General features: G+C 46.7%; 1 pseudogene across 1 annotated transcript; it reads left to right on the top strand.

Moving 5' to 3' along the window:
- Positions 1-835: 835 nt before the first annotated feature.
- LOC115837999 lies at positions 836-1351 on the top strand (annotated as a pseudogene). Its single transcript, XR_004033064.1, has one exon. The product of XR_004033064.1 is annotated as a 60S ribosomal protein L23a pseudogene (transcript).
- The last annotated feature ends 16014 nt before the right edge of the window (positions 1352-17365 follow it).

The raw sequence follows: 17365 nt of genomic DNA, 5'->3' as shown, positions 1-17365 counted from the left end.
TTGTGTTCAGCTTTAAAGAAAACTACAAAGAGACTTGAAGTCATCTAAGATTCTACCACATAGAAAAGAGCATCCTGGCTGGGCGCGGTGGCTCACGCTTGTAATCCCAGCACTTTGGGAGGCCGAGGCGGGCGGATCACGAGGTCAGGAGGTCGAGACCACGGCGAAACCCCGTCTCTACTAAAAATACAAAAAATTAGCCGGGCGTGGTGGCGAGCGCCTGTAGTCCCAGCTCCTCAGAGAGGCTGAGGCAGGAGAATGGCGTGAACCCGGGAGGCGGAGCTGCAGTGAGCCGAGATTGCGCCACTGCACCCCAGCCTGGGCGACAGAGACTCCGTCTCAAAAAAAAAAAAAAAAAAAGAAAAGAGCATCCTTAACTCTTGATGAACATCATTTTAGGCTTCTCTTACACAGTAATTTTACATAAATACAATTAAACTCTACAAATTCTGTGCAATATGTCATAGACTTTTTTTTTTTTTTTTTTTTTGAAACGGAGTCTCGCTCTGTCACCCAGGCTGGAGTGCAGTGGTGCAATTCCAGCTTACTGCAACCTCTGCCTCCCGGGTTCAAGCGATTCTTCTGCCTCAGTTTCCTGAGGAGCTGGGACTACAGGCGCCTGCCACCACACCTGGCTAATTTTTGTATATTCAGTAGAGATGGGGTTTCATCATATTGGCCAGGCTGGTTACAAACTCCTGACTTCGTGATCTGCCCACCTCGGCCTCCCAAAATGCTGGGATTACAGGCGTGAGCCACTGAGCCTGGCCGGTCATAGACTTTTTTCTGCAATAATAAACATAAATTAACATTATCTTTGTTGCCTTTTCACAACATGGCGCCGAAAGCGAAGAAGGAAGCTCCTGCCCCTCCTAAAGCCGAAGCCAAAGCTGAGGCTTTAAAGGCCAAGAAGGCAGTGTTGAAAGGTGTCCACAGCCACAAATAAAAGAAGATCCGCACGTCACCCACCTTCCAGCGGCCCAAGACACTGCGACTCCGGAGACAGGCCAAATATCCTCGGAAGAGCGCTCCCAGGAGAAACAAGCTTGACCACTATGCTATCATCAAGTTTCCGCTGACCACTGAGTCTGCCATGAAGAAGATAGAAGACAACAACACACTTGTGTTCATTGTGGATGTGAAAGCCAACAAGCACCAGATTAAACAGGCTGTGAAGAAGCTCTATGACATTGATGTGGCCAAGGTCAACACCCTGATTCGGCGTGATGGAGAGAAGAAGGCGTATGTTCGACTGGCTCCTGATTACGATGCTTTGGATGTTGCCAACAAAATTGGGATCATCTAAACTGAGTTCAGTTGCCTAATTCTAAATATATATATATATATATATATATATATATATATACCACCATAAAAAAAAAAAAACATTATCTTTGTTAATGGATGAGCCATAGTTTATGCAACCCTTTGACAGCTTTTTTGTTTGTTTTTCGTTTTTTGAGATGGCGTCTCACCTTTTTGCCCAAGCTAGAGTGCAGTGGCACGATTTCGGCTCGTTGCAACCTCCGCCTCCTGGGTTCAAGTGAGAGTAGCTGGGATTACAGGCGCCTGCCACTGCGCCCAGCTAATTTTTGTATTTTTAGTAGAGACAGGGTTTCGCCATGTTGGCCAGGCTGGCCTCAAACTCCTGACCTCAGGTGATCCGGCCCACCTCGGCCTCCCAAAGTGTTGGGATTACAGGCATGAGCCACCGCACCCAGACTTTTTTATTTTTTATGTGTATTTTTTGAGACAGAGTCTTACTCTGTCACCTAGGCTGGAGTGCAGTGGTGTTATTTTGGCTCACTGCAACCTCCCCCTCCTGGATTTGAGAGATTCTCCTGCCTCAGCCTCCTGAGCAGCTGGGATTACAGGCACGTGCCACCACCCCCAGCCAATTTTTGTATTCTTGGTAGATGCGCAGTTTCTCCATGTTGGTCAGGCTGGTCTTGAACTCCTGACCTCAGGTGAGCCGCCTGCCTAGGTCTTCCAAAATGTTGGGATTACAGGTGTGAACCACCGTGCACAGCCCCCTTTGACAAGTTTTGAGGGACATTTAGTTTCTTTGCAATTTATAATTATTCTTTTTTTTTTTTTGAGACAGTCTCACTGTTGCCCAGGCTGGAGTGCAGTGGCACGATCTCGGCTCACTGCAGGCTCCGCCCCACGGGGTTCACGCCATTCTCCTGCCTCAGCCTCCCGAGTAGCTGGGACTACAGGCACCCGCCACCTCGCCTGGCTAATTTTTTGTATTTTCAGTAGAGACGGGGTTTCACTGTGTTAGCCAGGATGGTCTCGATCTTCTGACCTCGTGATCCGCCTGCCTCGGCCTCCCAAAGTGCTGGGATTACAGGCATGAGTCACCGCGCCTGGGCATTTATAATTATTCTTAACTGAGCCTTGTGCAAACACCCTTGTGTGTCCAGACTTTAACATTTGAGAGATGTGGCCGGGCACGGTGGCTCACACCTGTAATCCCAGCACTTTGGGAGGCCGAGGCGGGCGGATCACGAGGTCAAGAGATGAAGACTGTCCTGGCTCACACGGTGAAACCCCGTCTTTACTAAAAATACAAAAAATTAGCCGGGCGTGGTGGTGGGCGCCTGTAGTCCCAGCTACTCAGGAGGCTGAGGCAGGAGAATGGCGTGAACCTGGGAGGCGGAGCTTGCAGTGAGCCAAAATCGAACCACTGCACTCCAGCCTGGGTGACAGAGCGAGACTCCGTCTCAAAAACAAAACAAAACAAAACAAAAAACCTTTTGAGAGACGCTCTCCTTTTTTTTTTTTTTTTTTTTGAGACGGAGTCTCGCTCTGTCGCCCAGGCTGGAGTGCAGTGGCTCAATCTCGGCTCACTGCAAGCTCCGCCTCCCGGGTTCACGCCATTCTCCTGCCTCAGCCTCTCAGACTAGCTGGGACTACAGGTGCCCGCCACCACGCCCGGCTAATTTTTGTTGTATTTTTAGTAGAGACGGGGTTTCACCGTGGTCTCGATCTCCTGACCTCGTGATCCGCCCGCCTCGGCCTCCCAAAGTGCTGGGATTACAAGCGTGAGCCACTGCGCCCGGCCGCTCTCCTTTTTTTTTTTAATGCCTTTTCTCACTTTGTGGTCCAGGCTAGAGTGCAATGGCACCATCTCTGCTTGATTTCTGCTTGATGTAACTTCCGCCTCTCAGGCTCAAGTGAGTCTTGTGTCTCAGCCTCCCAAGTAGCTGGGATTACAGGCGTGTGTCACCATGCTTGGCTAATTTTTGTATTTTTAGTAAAGACGGGGTTTCACCAGGTTGGCCAGGCTGGTCTTGAACTCCTGACCTCAGGTTGACCAACCTGCCTCAGCTTCCCAAAATGCTGGGATTACAGGCGTGAGCCATTGCACTTGGCCTCTCCTTAAGGAAAATCCCTAAAGGTAATGTATCTGCATTGCAGCAAACCTATGTTATTTTTTGTTTTATATTGCCTAACTGCCTTTTGGAAAGGTTATACCAAATTACCCTTATTCTGAATGTGCAAGAAACTTTTATTTTTATTTTAAAATTTTATTTATTTATTTATTTTGAGATGGAGTCTCGCTTTGTCACCCAGGCTGGAGTGCAGTGGCGCAATCTCGGCTCACTGCAACCTCTGCCTCCCAGGTTCAAGTGATTCTCCTGCCTCAGCCTCCTGAGTAGCTGTGATTACAGGCGCCCGCCACCACGCCCGGCTAATTTTTTTTGTATTTTTAATAGAGACGGGGTTTCACCATATTGGCCAGGCTGGTCTCGAGCTCCTGACCTTGTCATCCGCCCGCCTCGGCCTCCCAAAGTGCTAAGATTACAGGCGTGAGCCACTGCGCCTGGTGGAAACTTTTATTTTTCTTGAGACAGGGTCTTACTCTGTCACTCAGGCTAGAGTGCAGTGACATCATCATGGCTCACTGCAACATCTGCCTCCCAGGCTCAAGCAGTCCTCCCACTTCAGCCTCCCAAGTAGCTGGGACTACAGGTGCATACCACCACGCCCAGCTAATTTTTGTATTTTTTGTAGAGCTGCGTTTCCTCATTTTACCCAGTCTTGTCTAGAACTCCTGGGCTTGAGTGATCTACTCTCTTTGGCCTCCCAAAGTGCTGGGATTATAGGTGTGAGCCACTGTGCCCAGCCTGATATCTGTACTTTTTCTTTCTTTTTTGAGACGGAGTCTCGCTCTGTAGCCCAGGCTGGAGTGCAGTGGTGGGATCTTGGCTCACTGCAACCTCCGCCTCCCGGGTTCACGCCATTCTCTTGCCTCAGCCTCCGGAGTACCTGAGATTACAGTCACACGCCACCACACCTGGCTAATTTTTGTATTTTTAGTGGAGACGGGGGTTTCGCCATGTTGGCCAGGCTGGCTTTGAACTCCTGACCTCAGGTGATCCGCACGTCTTGGCCTCCCAAAGTGCTGGGATTACAGGTGTGAGCCACCGCGCCTGGCTATCTGCACTTTTTTAACCATTTATGAGACCGCTTCACTATCCTGAGATCTCCACTTTAATGTATTCAAGGAAAAAATGCTTAGTTGTATTGTGAAATGGATCACTTTATTCTCTCCTCTTTTTTTTTTTTTTTTTTTTTTTGAGATGGAGTCTCGCTCTGTCGCCCAGGCTGGAGTGCAGTGGCGCGATCTCGGCTCACTGCAAGCTCTGCCTCCAGGGTTCACGCCATTCTCCTGCCTCAGCCTCTCCGAGTAGCTGGGACTACAGGCGCCCGCCACCATGCCCGGCTAATTTTTTTGTATTTTTAGTAGAGACGGGGTTTCACCGTGGTCTCGATCTCCTGACCTCGTGATCCGCCCGCCTCGGCCTCCCAAAGTGCTGGGATTACAAGCGTGAGCCACCGCGCCCGGCCTGGATCACTTTAGAGAAAAGAAAAATGCCTACATTACAGTAAGCTGGTCGATTTTCCAATGCCAAAAGATAAATGTGAATATCCCTTTCAGAGAATTAGCCAATGCTTCAAGCAGCATGAAGGCAAAATTTGAGTTCAACATTGTACTACAAATAGCTCTTGGGAAATTCTTATGAGTCCCTTTAAATAGATGTAAATCTATTAAATCAAAGATTTAATTACTTAATATATAATAAGCGACCCACTATTAATAATATGAGGTAATACTGCCTTTCAAATTTCTCCCTTTCAAGTTCTTGGAATTATTAACTATGTATGCCCCAAATAATGGGTTTCTGATGGTGTATTTCCCCCTGGAAAAGAGCATTCTATGCAATGCCCTGTTCCCAGTACATAGTAGACATTCAATTAAAAAAAAAAAAGTTGAGGCCGGGTGTGGTGGCTCACACCTGTAATCCTGCCACTTTGGGAGGCTGAGGTGGATGGATCACATGAGGCCAGGAGTTCAAGACTAGCCTTTCCAACATGGCGAAAACTTGTCCCTACTGAAATTACAAAAATTAGCCGGGTGCAGTGGTGCACGCCTGTAATCTCAGCTACCTCAGGGGGCTTAAGCACGATAATTGCTTGAATCTAGGAGGCAGAGGTTGCAGTGAATTAAGATCCTGGCCCTACACTCCACTGCACTCCCGCTTGGGAGACACAGGGAGACTGTTTCAAAAAAAAAAAAAAGTTGAATGAATAAATGGCATATTACAAAGTTAAAAAGTAAAGTGTCTGTCCTATCAGTCAGTTTATCTAATCAGCCAGTTGTTCAGAAGCTATTAATAGGTAACCCATGGTGTAAGTCCAGTGTGTTTTAAATAATCCTTTTCTGGACTTTTATGTTCTTCCTAAGGAGAGATAGGAAACTGGTGGACAAGTGTTGGCTTTGCTACAGTCATGTTTTCTTTGGCTCAGATGGTATTCAAACATTTTGAAATAGTCGCCAACATTTCCAAAGCTTCTACATAAGAATTGGGATTTCTGGCTTTCCTTAACAAAATGTGAGCTCTGGCCACACCAGGTCCAAACTCCAAGACGCATGGCCATAGAAGGGCTGTGGGCAAGGGACACCTGCCCCCTCCCCTTTGATTACCAGGGCCCCCACCTGGTGGCCGGCCTCTCTTTTGCCACCTGCCTGGCCCCCGTAAGGCATTTTGACTTTGCCACAGCCTATTTCTCTTTTTTTTTTTTTTGAGATGGAGTCTCGCCCTGTCGCCCAGGTGGAGTGCAGTGGCGCAATCTCAGCTCACTGCAAGCTCCGCCTCCCGGGTTCACGCCATTCTCCTGCCTCAGCCTCTCCGAGTAGCTGGGACTACAGGCGCCCGCCACCACGCCCGGCTAATTTTTTGTATTTTTAGTAGAGAGGGGGTTTCACTGTGGTCTCGATCTCCTGACCTTGTGATCCGCCCGCCTCGGCCTCCCAAAGTGCTGGGATTACAAGCGTGAGCCACCGCGCCCGGCCTCTATTTCTCTTTCTAAGTTTGGTGTGTGTACATTGAAGATCTTAGATTATTGCCTCAATTCAAAAAAAAAAAAATTTCTTGCTCTCTCTCCCAAATTTTCAAGACCTCACTGCTCCTGAACCTTCTGTGATGGCCTGGGCTTTGTTCTTTGTCATCACCAGAGACAGTAGCAGGAACAACTCTCTAGAGAGACCCATCTCTCAGCCGACTCCACTGTAGGTTGATGGCAATCAAAGACATCGGAATACTTTCTCCTGTGTTTGCGGGGTGGGGGAAGGGAAGGTTGAGAGAAAGGAAGAAGCATAAAGATTAGGAGGGCTGTTGCTCAACCTTCCTGTTCTGGGCCAATCGTGCCTGTCAGACCAGCTACAGAAAGACATGCACTTGTAGTATGTTTTTTTGGGGGGGAAAATATCTTGATTCTACTCTGCTTTGAGAAAAAAAATAATAATAATAATATCTTGATTCTACTCTGCTTTGAGAAAAAAAAAGAATACTGTTGACTCTCTTTCTCTGTATAATTAGACATCAAAATACAGAGAAATGTTCTTAGCACTTTGCTATCAGAAAAGCAGACATTTTCGACTTTGTAGATTCCATACAAGATAAACGCCTTGACCCTTGTTCCCCATCCCCAAATAAAATGCCAAACTTCAATTACCAATTCGTAAGTAGTCTGTATCGCTTTATTTTTCCTTCTGACAGTAGGTGTTTGGTTTCAATGTACATTTTCTTACCACAATGATTTCCTTCCCCAAACTATTAATTTTGTTTTTATGAATAATACAGTATGCCCTAGTTATTATTTAGTTTGATTGTATGCTAGCCTCATGCTCTGCATTTTAATTTAAGTGTAACTGCGCAGGAAAAAAATGCAAATCTCTTCTATTCAAATTCAAAAGAAAATAAATGGATTTTTTATGGCCTAAAGGATCTATTCATTACCAAATCATTTATCTTTTCAGGAAGAACAGTTTATGTATCCAATATGCTCTCGTGCTGTCTTTATTTTCTTTATTTTTTTTCTCTTTTGATAAATATGCCCACTCTTTCAAATCTCTCTTGAATCTCTGCCGATAGGGGCAGCTTATAGCAGCAAGAACAAGAATATAATTAATAGCATTAAACAGAAAGCAAAGGTTGCAGAGAAAGCTTGAACATATTGGATATTTAAAAAATAATAATAAACCTAAAATTGGATTGTGTCAAATGAATTTTTATTTTAACAATTGTAGGCCGGGCGCGGTGGCTCACGCTTGTAATCCCAGCACTTTGGGAGGCCGAGGCGGGCGGATCACGAGGTCAGGAGATCGAGACCACGGTGAAACCCCGTCTCTACTAAAAATACAAAAAAAAAGTTAGCCAGGCGTGGTGGCGGGCGCCTGTAGTCCCAGCTACTCGGAGAGGCTGAGGCAGGAGAATGGCGTGAACCTGGGAGGCGGAGCTTGCAGTGAGCCGAGATTGCGCCACTGCACTCCAGCCTGGGCGACAGAGCGAGACTCCGTCTCAAAAAAAAAAAAAAAAAAACAATTGTAACATTAAGAAAAAGAGATACACAGTTGGCCCTACCAAAACAGAATGACAAAGGGGTGAGAGGAGAAGTCTGTGTTTTCAACAGACTAGCTTTTTTGGGGTCTTGTTGCAAATAGCCTGAAGAGGTAGAAACATTACTGATTTTGCTTCTAACATGAGCAGCTCTTGGAAGTTTGGCATTTTGAATTCTGGGCTATATATCTTTTTATTTTTATGTATATCTTGATTAAATAAGCCAGTTTAGAGGTCACTGCATCTGGGAGGGTGTCGTAATACACAAACAGCTGTGATAAACAAAGCAGGTTTCAATAAGTATCTTTCATGTAGCAGCTGGAATGGCTTTCTCCTGAATGAGAAAGGCCCCTAAGTGAGAATAGTGGCAAGTGTGAGTTTATGTATGTCGTTTTTTTTAAAAAGACATTTGTCTTTTTCTAGAGTACTGTACTTTAAAAATCATAATTGTGTTAAAGTTACCCAGAATGTTGACTTTCCCCTATTCATGTTTATGTATCAAATTGGATTTCGGGGCAAATTGAATGGGTTTCTTTGTTCTTTCTAGATTAAGTCCAGATAAATAATCTGGTTTAGTTGTGGCTGCATTGTTTAAATCATGCTAATTATAGTGCTTACAATACAATGGCAGAGGGGGCAATTTAAATGTTCATTTGAAGAAGAAAAAAATCTGATGCTGAGCTCAAAAATGTACAGTCACTCTAACCGCTCCCTGAGGGCCAATTTAAGACTGGTTTTCAAAGACTTGTTTACCTTGAAATTCTTGCACACCAAGCATGCTTCTATCCTCACGGCCTAGGTACGGGAACGTTAGTGGTCTCCAAGCTGACTTGGAGTCTCATGCAGATAGAGTTCTGATTTCAGAACAGGCTGCTGGCTGCTTCCATGCTTCTCAGAAGGAGCAGGGAGACCTCCTCGGCCACAAACTTGTAGCCCTTTTTGACTGAAGGCTTCCAAAATGAAAGGAAAGGGTTGGCTTTTGAAGAGGTGAAAGAGAGATCCTTTGAGGGAAGAACTGAATGAATGAGCAGCCTCAGGCCAGGGCGAGATAATCAAGAAACTATCTGACCTTTAATTCCTTCAGAGACAAAAATAAATCAGTGCTCAAGGAGGCGCTTTGATTAATCACTGCATGTTTCCCATCAGGAGAAATGATGGGATTAGGGTGGGAAGAGAATACAGGGGACATACAAGCAAATGTTTACCTAGGTTGCTACTTCTTTCTGGATCCTTGGGATTGGTTCTTAACTTTTTTTTTTTTTTTTTTGAGACAGTCTTGCTCTGTCACCCAGGCTGGAGTGCAGTGGCATGATCTCAGCTCACTGCAACCTTCGCCTCCCAGGTTAAAGGGATTCTCCTGCCTCAGCCTCCCAAGTAGCTGGGATTATAGGCGCCCGCCACCACGCCTGGCTAATTTTTGTATTTTAGTAGAGACGGGGTTTCACCATCTTGCCCAGGCTGGTCTCGAACATCTGACCTCAAGTAATCCGCTCACTTTGACCTCCCAAAGTGCTGGAATTACAGGAGTGAGGCACCGGCCTGGCTCTTAACTTCAATTGTCCTCTATTTTATGATTTATGATTTATTTGGGAAATTCCTGAGGTGGGGGCAAAAGGAGACATCTAAGTCTTGGCACAGAGAACTGAAACAAATAGCACATTAGACTATATTTAGCAGATGATAATGCAGACACTGAAAAACAGATTATGGATGATAAAAAAGAAATAAATAGTGCTGTCCTGGCTTGAAAGTGACGGAATACTGAATGTGAGGCGTGGATTGTTTAGGGAATGAGTGTGGAATTTCTCTCAATAAATCACCCATTGCTCAGGGGCTAGGTGACTATAGGAGGTGGGGACACAAATATATCACCTCTTGAGGAAGGAAAGAGAAGAGATTGGATGAGAATCACAACGCCAATGCCAAGGTTGGTGTTGTATCAAAAACAGTAATACAGACAATCGATTTTGCAGAAAAAAAGAATTGGGAGCTGGTGTGGTGGCTCACACCTGTAATCCTAGCACTTTGGGAGGCCGAGGTGGGCAGATCACCTGAGGTCAGGAGTTGGAGACCAGCCTGACCAACATGGTGAAACCCTGTCTCTACTACAAATACAAAAATTAGCCGGGCTTGGTGGCAGGCCCCTGTAATCCCAGCTACTCGGGAGGGTGAGACAAGAGAATCGCTTGAACCCGGGAGGGGGAGGTTGCAGTGAGCCAAGATCGTGCCACTGCACTCCAGCCTGGGCGACAGAGCCAGATTATGTCAAAAAAAAAAAAAAAGAATTGGGAAAAATTAAATAATTGGGAGTGGACTTTTGCTTTGCCCCCATTTCCAGGAATTGCTCATGACTCAAATTTACTGCTCAGTTGTTGGGCTGATTGCTCCACTCTTTAAGACCTTGGACAAATTCATCAAGCTTTTGCTTTGCACCCCTGTTCCCTCGGCTATAAAATGGGTTTAATAAGAATTCATTCCGGCTGGGTGTGATGGCTCACACCTGTAATCCCAGCACTTTGGGAGGCCGAGGCGGGTGGATCAACTGAGGTCGGGAGTTTGAGACCAGCCTAACCAACATGGAAAAACCCCGTCCCTACTAAAAATACAAAATTAGCCGGGCGTGGTGCCACATGCCTGTAATCTGAGCTACTCTGAAGGCTGAGGCAGGAGAATCGCTTGAACCTGGCATGCGGAGGTTGCGGTGTGTGGATATTTGCGCCACTGCACCGCAGCCTGGGTAACAAGAGCGAAACTCCATCTCAAAAACAAGAAAAGAAGAATTCATTCCATCTGGTTGTTGCAAAGATAACAGGAGATAATGTACATAGAACGCTTAGCTACACCTGGCTAAAGCTAGGTCTTAGAAATTGTCTAGTATGTGGTCACAGTTCTGCTTAAAATCACTTCCAGGGCTTCTATTTTGATGAGTTGGCTTTTGTGTGTTTATTAATAACTTAAAGTAGAAAGGCTTGCTTATGGATCCAGCTACCTGGAAAATGTTCCTATGCTCTAGAAAACAGCGTTTGGAAGTTGGACTTAATTCTTTTCTTTTCTTTTCTTTTTTTTTTTTTTTTTTTGAGACTGAGTCTTGCTCTATCGCCCAGGCTGGAGTGAACTGCAACCTATGCCTTCCAGGTTCAAGCAATTCTTGTGCCTCAGCCTCCCGAGTAGCTGGGATTCCAGGTGCCCACCACCACTCCCAGCTATTTTTTGTATTTTTAGTAGAAACGGAATTTTGCCATGTTGGTCAGGCTGGTCTTGAACTCCTGACCTCAAGTGATCCACCCACCTCAGCCTCTCAAAGTGCTGGAATTACAGGCGTGAGTTACCACACCTGGCCTGGAAGTTGGAAATTGGACTTAAATTTTTTTTTTTTTTGAGACAGAAGTCGCTCTGTCGCCCAGGCTGCAGTGCAGTGTCATGATCTCGGCTCACTGCAACTTCCTCCTCTGGGATTCAAGCAATTCTCCTGCCTTGGCCTCCAGAGTAGCTGGGACTACAGGTGCATGCCATCACGTCCAGCTAATTTTTGTATTTTTAATAGAGACAGGGTTTCACCTTGTTAGCCAGGATGATCATGATCTCCTGACCTCGTGATCTGCCTGCCTCGGCCTCCCAAAGTGCTGGGATAACAGGTGTGAGCCACTGCGCACGGCGGGGAAAAGTATTTTATGGAAAGCATGATAAACTCAGGTTTAGAGGAATGAAGCTATGCTGGTAATAGCGAGTAACTGTTGATTTTCATGTGTAAAGAAGAAGGGACCAGGTGCAGTGGCTCATGCCTGTGATACCAACACTTTTGGAGGCCAAGGCAGGGGGATTGCTAGAGCCCAGGAGCTCGAGACCAGCCTGGCACCATAGAAAGACCCCGTCTCTACCAAAAATTTTAAAAAATTATCTGGGCGTGGTGGTGCTCATTTGTAGGCCCAGCTATTTGGGAGGCTGAGGCAGGCAGATCCCTTGAGCCCAGAAGGTTGAGGCTGCAACGAGCCATGATCTTGCCACTGCATTCCAGCCTGGATGACAGAGTGAGACCCTGTTTCAAAAAAAAAAAAAAAAGGGCGGGAGAAAGAGCATTAAGAGAGAATGAGAGAATGAGAGAATGAAAGAATGAGAGGCCGGGCCTGGTGGCTCACACCTGTAATCCCAGCACTTTGGGAGGCCAAGGCGGGCGGATCACCTGAGGTCAGGAGTTCAAGACAAACCTGGCCAACATGGTGAAACACTGTCTCTACTAAAAATACAAAAATTAGCCTAGCAAGGTGGCAGGCGCCTGTAGTCCCAGCTACTCAGGAGGCTGAGGCAGGAGAATCGCTTGAACCTGGGAGGCAGAGGTTGCAGTGAGCCTAGATTGCGCCACTGCACTCCAGCCTGGGGGACAACAGCGAGACTTCGTCTAAAAAAAAAAAAGAGAGAGATAACAAGAATGAGGCTGGGCATAGTGTTTCATGCCTATAATCCCAGTGCTTTGGGAGGCCAAGGCAGGAAGATTGTTTGAGACCAGGAGTTCAAGGCCAGCCTGGGCAACATAGTGAGACCCTGTCTCTACAAAAAAAAAAAAAGAGAGATAATGAAAACACACCAAATTTGCAGAAATACCAGAAAATCTTATTTTTGTTATTCCTTTTTGGCTTCTTTTTGTTTTGTTTTGTGTGTAGTGGCACGATCATGGCTTAGCTGCAGCTGTGACCTCCTGGGCTCAGCCTCACAACTAGCACACTCACAGGTGCATGCCATGCCTGGCTAATTTTTTTTTTTTTTTTTTTTGAGACAGGGTCTCACTCTATTGGCCAGGCTAGAGTGCAGTGATGCGATCTTGGCTCACTGCAGCCTCTGCTTCCCGGGTTCAAGTGATTCTCTTGCTTCAGCCTCCCGAATAGCTGGGACCACAGGTGTGCACCACCACGTCTGGCTAATTTTTGTATTTTTAGTAGAGACTGGGCTTTGGCATCTTGGCCAGGCTGGTCTTGAACTCCTAACCTCAAGCAATTTGCCTGCCTCAGCCTCCCAAAGTGCTGGGATTATAGGCATGAGCCACTGTGCCCAGCCAAAGTTACTTTTATAAAAAAACTATGCAGCCTGGGCAATATAGTGAGACCCCATCTCTATAAAAACTAAAAAAAATGGCTGGGCACGGTGGCTCACGCTTGTAATCCCAGCACTTTGGGAGGCCGAGGCGGGCGGATCACGAGGTCAGGAGATCGAGACCACGGTGAAACCCCGTCTCTACTAAAAAATACAAAAAATTAGCCGGGCGTGGTGGCGGGCGTCTGTAGTCCCAGCTACTCGGAGAGGCTGAGGCAGGAGAATGGCGTGAACCCGGGAGGTGGAGCTTGCAGTGAGCCGAGATTGAGCCACTGCACTCCAGCCTGGGTGAAAAAGCGAGACTCCATCTCAAAAAAAAAAAACAAAAAAAAAAACTAAAAAAAATTAGCTGAACATGGTGGCATGTACCTGTAGTCCCAGCTACTTACTCCAGCCTGGGTGACAGAGTAAGATTCTGTCCCCAAAAATATATATACTTTTTTTTTTTTTTTTTGAGATGGAGTCTCGCTCTGTCACCCGGGCTGGAGTGCAGTGGCGCCATCTCGGCTCACTGCAAGCTCTGCCTCCCGGGTTCACGCCATTCTCCTGCCTCAGCCTCTCCCAGTAGCTGGGACTACAGGCCCCCGCCACCACGCCTGGCTAATTTTTTGTATTTTTAGTAGAGACGGGGTTTCACCGTGGTCTCGATCTCCTGACCTCGTGATCTGCCCACCTCGGCCTCCCAAAGTGCTGAGACTACAAGCGTGAGCCACCGCACCCGGCCTTTTTTTGTTTCTTTACATACTTGTATGATAAAGGCCATACCATATAATTTAAGAGCTGCAAAGTTTTCTTTACTGTTCTTTTACAGATTGGCTTGAAGTTGTACAAAATTAAACGCAAGAATATATGTGGCCAGGCACAGTGGCTCACGTCCGTAATCCCAGAACTTTAGGAGGCTGGGGTGGGCTCGGGAGTTCAACACCAGCCTGGGCAACATGGTGAAACCCTGTCTCTACTAAAAATACGAAAATTAGGCTGGGTGCGGTGGCTTACGTTTGTAATCCCAGCACTTTGGGAGGCCAAGGCAGGCATATCATGTGGTTAGTAGTTTGAGACCAGTCTGACTAACATGGTGAAAACCCATCTCTACTAAAAATACAAAAATTAGCTGGGCATGGTGGCGTGCACTTGTAATCCTAGCTACTTCGGAGGCTGAGGCAGGAGAATCGCTTGAACCTGGGAGGTAGAGGTTGCAGTAAGCCGAGACTGTGCCACTGCACTGCAGCCTGGGTGACAGAGCAAGACTCTATCTCAAAAAAAAAAAAAAGAAGAAAAAAAGCAATGAAAATTAGCAGGGCCTGGTGGTGCATGCCTGTAATTCCAGCTACTTGGGAGGCTGAGGCATGAGAATCCCTTGAACCTGGGAGGTGGAGGTTGTAGTGAGCCGAGATGGAGCCACTGCATTCTAGCCTGGATGACAGAGCAAGACTCCGTCTCAAAAAATTAAAAAAAAAAGAGAGATCTAACAGAAGTTGAGACTCACAGTATACCTAGCACGCTGCTCAGTGATTAGCTTATTTAATCCCCAGAGCAGTTTAGTGAAGGAGGCATTATTATTATTATTATTTTTTTTTTTTTTTTTGAGAGGGAGTCTTGCTCTGTCACCCCAGGCTGGAGTGCAGTGGCACAATCTCTGCCTCCCGGGTTCAAGCGATTCTCCTGTCTCAGCCTCCCAAGTGGCTGGGACTACAGGCACGCACCACCACACCCAGCTAATTTTTTTTTTTTTTTTTTTCTTGAGATGGAGTTTCGCTCTTGTTGCCCAGGCTGGAGTGCAATGGCACAATCTCGGCTCACCACAACCTCCACCTCCCAGGTTCAAGCGATTCTCCTGCCTCAGCCTCCCCAGTTGCTGGGATTACAGGCATGTACCACCATGTCTGGCTAATTTTGTATTTTTAGTAGAGACGGGGTTTTTCCATGTTGGTCAGGCTGGTCTCGAACTCCTGACCTCAGGTGATCCGCCCACCTCGGCCTCCCAAAGTGCTGGGATTACAGGCATGAGCCACCACGCCCAGCCTAGGAGGCATTATTTATTATTCCCATTTCCCAGATGAGAAAACAGAGGCTTAACAACATGAAGTGACCATGTAAATTCACATGGCAGTGATAGTGGAGCTGGGATTTGAATGTTAGCAGCCTTGATGCTTAACTCGATTTTTCTTTCTTCTGTTTTCTTACCATAGTACTAAGGAGGGACTTAATGCCATTTGTTCCCTACCCACTTGTCATTCATTCCTACCTACCTTTGCTAACTGGCATTACTGATTGTCCACTAGATGCGACACCTATGCTAAACAATGGAGAATACAAAGATTTTAGGGATTTTTTTTTTTTTTTTTTTGAGATGGAGTCTCACTCTGTTGCCCAGGCTGGAGTGCAGTTGCGCGATCTCGGCTCACTGCCAGCTCCGCCTCCTGGGTTCAGGCCATTCTCCTGCCTCAGCCTCTGGAGCAGCTGGGACTACAGGCGCCCGCCACCATGCTCAGCTAATTTTTTGTATTTTTAGTAGAGACGGGGTTTTACCGTGTTAGCCAGGATGGTCTCGATCTCCTGACCTTGTGATCTGCCTGCCTTGGTCTCCCAAAGTGTTGGGATTACAAGCGTGAGCCACTGTACCTGGCTGATGTTAGTGATTGACTGATTGATTGAGTGACTGACTGATTTATCTTTTTTCAACCCTGGCCTACAGAAAATCTTTGGAATTCATATAAGGTTTTTCTTGGGCCGGGCATAGTGGTTCATGCCTATAATCCCAGCACTTTGAGAGGCCAAGGTGGGTGGATCACCTGAGGTCAGGAGTTCGAGACCAGCCTGGCCAACATGGTGAAGCCCTGTGTCTACTAAAAATACAAAAATTAGCCGGGTGTGGTGGTGGGTGCCTGTAATCCCAGCTACTTGGGAGGCTGAGGCAGAAGAATCCCTTGAACCCAGGAGGTGGAGGTTGCAGTGAGCCAAGATCACACCACTGCACTCCAGCCTGGGTGACAGAGCGAGATCCTGACTCAAAAATAAATAAATAAATAAATAAATAAGGTTTTTTGTTTTTGTTTTTTTTTGGTGGCAGGGTCTTGCTGGATCACGTAGGCTAGAGTGCAGTGGCACAGTCTCAGCTCACTGCAACCCCTGCTTCCCAGGCTCAAGACATCTCCCACCTCAGCCTCCTGAGTAGCTGGGACTGCAGGCACGTGCCACCACACCTGGCCAATTTTTTGTATTTTTGGTAGAGACAGGGGTCTCACTATGGCATCCAGGCTGGTCTCAAACTCCTGAGCTCAAGTGATCATCCCGCCTCAGCCTCCCAAGTGCTGGAATTACGGGCGTGAGTCCCCGCCCTCGGTCGATTTTAGGAATGTAAAGGCTGGTAGAGCAGTTCCAACTCCCTGTGTTTGGATTCACGGATTCTTCATGGAGCATCTCCCCAGGAAAAGACACACAAACAGATTAGGTGCACAATTACAGGGGTTTCATTAATATTCTCCAAGTTTATTTATGGATTCCCTAGGCTTCCAAGATAAGGACACTTGGTTTTACAGCATAATCCCCAGATTTTATCACCCATAGGTTCACAGGATTGGGTGACTTGTTCAGGAGACTTAGCGAAGTGTTGTTTGTTTAATGTCTACGCTAAGTGAGTAAATGTATGGTCCTCAGTATTCTCAACCCTAAGTTACGGAATTGCTAGACACATGGCCAGCTTCATGGGTGTATGTCTCGGGCAGCAGTTGCTTAGGGCTCTGTGCTCAGAAGCGGCTGGTCTTGAATGTCTGGGCTCAAGCAATCTTCCCTCCTCAGCCTCCCAAAGTGCTGGGACTGCGTGCATACACTACTGCACCCGGCCACTTTGAAATTTTTAATAATTTTTTGAACAAGAAGCCATGTGTTTTCATTTTGCACCGGACCTTACAAATTACGTAGCTGGCCCTTATTAGACATTGTGACACCTAAGAGAGACCACCCCCCGGGAGAACTGAACACTTGAAAAAATAATATTTATTGAGCAGGTATTAATTCATTTAACCTTCACAATGACCCAGTGTGACAGGTTCTAATTTTACCCACATTTTACAGATGAGGAAAGCATTCTGTAAATGCAGTCAATTCTTTTTTTTTTTTTTTTTTTTTTTGAGACGGAGTCTCGCTCTGTCGCCCAGGCCGGAGTGCAGTGGCGCAATCTCGGCTCACTGCAAGCTCCGCCTCCTGGGTTCACACCATTCTCCTGCCTCCGCCTCTCCGAGTAGCTGGGACTACAGGCGCCCGCCACCACGCCCGGCTAATTTTTTTGTATTTTTTAGTAAAGACGGGGTTTCACCGTGGTCTCGATCTCCCGACCTCGTGATCTGCCCGCCTCGGCCTCCCAAAGTGCT

This window comes from Nomascus leucogenys, chromosome 13 (assembly GCF_006542625.1).
Source record: "Nomascus leucogenys isolate Asia chromosome 13, Asia_NLE_v1, whole genome shotgun sequence".
Taxonomy (NCBI): Eukaryota; Metazoa; Chordata; class Mammalia; order Primates; family Hylobatidae; genus Nomascus; species Nomascus leucogenys.
Note: the sequence above shows the minus strand (reverse complement) of the source record. Positions and strands in the feature narration are given on the sequence as shown.